Source organism: Juglans microcarpa x Juglans regia, chromosome 4D, assembly GCF_004785595.1.
Source record: "Juglans microcarpa x Juglans regia isolate MS1-56 chromosome 4D, Jm3101_v1.0, whole genome shotgun sequence".
In the NCBI taxonomy this organism is placed as follows: Eukaryota; Viridiplantae; Streptophyta; class Magnoliopsida; order Fagales; family Juglandaceae; genus Juglans; species Juglans microcarpa x Juglans regia.
Window position 1 is genome coordinate 1,488,504 of NC_054600.1, and position 2,036 is coordinate 1,490,539.

The window sequence follows — 2,036 nt, forward strand, 5'->3', positions numbered from 1 at the left end:
TGAGCTCAATTTTGAATTTAATTGAGGGATCTCTCAGTGTGTTGTTTTGGGGTTTATAGGATATAATTTATTAGGAGAGATGACAAATGGCAGGCTCAATGCTAGATAGATATCTAATGGGAAGGGATTTGGGCTTCTGGCAATTAATGGGGCTACCAGTTTATTAATGGTCCATTATTCACCTCCTTTAGCCCGCTCCTTTGGAATTTCGACGACAACCTTCTTTTGGCTTCTAGTGAACAAGCTCCATTGCCCTGGGCATAGGATGTTTGTAAAAATTTGTACTGTATTGCCCTTATTTTTGAAATTGGAATAACAACTGCCCTTCTCGATGAACATTTTCTCATTTCCTTTATGAACTGAAGTTTTTTCTGGTGCTAGTTTTTCCCCCCCTTATTGTCCTTCTTTTGGTTCTCTGATACGAATTGAAGTTAGTGTGACTATTTAGTATGTCTGTCCTTCATTTGCATGTTGCTGCAAATCGAATGATTCATTCCCTCTAAATAGTGAATTTTCAACTCTCATCCACTGTCCATATTGGGAGACTTCGGGTAAGAACAGAGTATTTTGGGAAATCTTGAGTAATGTGTCGTAAATACCTACATCCATAACACAATTTGGATAACCTCTCATATTTGATCAAATTTTTTTTTCACTTCTCTATTTGGCCGTGCTAAATTAAATCCTTCTGGGAGTGGTTTTTCAATACTAATCTCAACTTTCAACCGTAGGTACCTCCTTAATGCTACTATAAAAATGGATGCTTTATCCACTTAAGGTTGCCTAACACTATTCCTATTTTTTCCGCATTCTGGTTTGTGAGCATTTCCATAGGGAGACCATGGATTTTGATTGAAAAAACAGAGAAATTGAGTGTAACTTCGTGTATTTTGAGTCCAGAAGGCCAATGCTTGAGGACCATATGGAATTCTTGAAAATCCCATGGGCGGTTAGCTAGCACCCTTTCTTTGTCTTGTTGAGTTGGGAACGTGAATGTGAATGTGTTGGTGCCAATATCTTCTATCATGAGGCACAAAACAAAACTCCAAACATCATTGTTGGTTGCATGAAAGGTATTTTTGTTCAAAGGTTTCTAGGATATCGGCTTGCCTACCAGTGTTAAATTGGAGAAATGAGGCACTGGACCTACCTCTAGTTTAAGTTGAAGATCGTTCCATGACAATGCTTCAACTTGGCTGATAAGTTTGTCGATATCTGATTAATTGGATGACATGTTGGTGGAGTTTATGGATTGACTTGTTTTTGGGCGATGGTTTATTGAGCATGGTAGAGTGGCTTTTGGGGAGATGGAAGAGGAAGGATGGAAAGGAATACTACTAAGAGGGGAATAACTCACACGAGAGATGGAGAGAACTCATATTAGAGAGAGAGTTGACTTTTTTGGGAGATTTTTCTTCTATCTTGAATTTGTAGAGAGACCACTCAGGTTTTTCCTTAGGAATTTGTGTCCACCTTTCTTCACTCTCACTTCAATTTTCTAACTTATCCCACCAACTTCAACACTGTATACTTGGGAAAGAGAGAAACTAGTCCTTTTTATAAGTTGAAATTGAAAAATAATAGTTCAAATTGCAAACAACACCTAGAGACGAGGTGATATGTGTTAAATTTATTGGATTGTTTAAATTTGCAATCAATCAAACCAATCACAAAAAATAATCAATATAGCAATTTGGTAACGAATTGGAAACTCATTTGAAGAATGTTTTCAATATCTAAAACTACTCCAGGTGTAAGTCACCACCTAAAATTCACTATAGAAATTTGAGTTTGTTACAACCAATTTAGAAACACTTACAAGGCTCTTGAAGTAACTAAACTTGGTCTGTAACACCATGAGTATCCCACTCAGGCTACGTTTGGGTAGTGAGAATACTTGAGAAGTGTTGAGAATGTTTGTGAATAGTAGTGAAAAAGTAATAATAGAATAATGAATAGTAGGTAAAAAGTAATGAATAGTAAAAAAGTAGGTGAAAAGTAATAATAAAGTAAAGAATAGTAGTGAGAGTACTTGA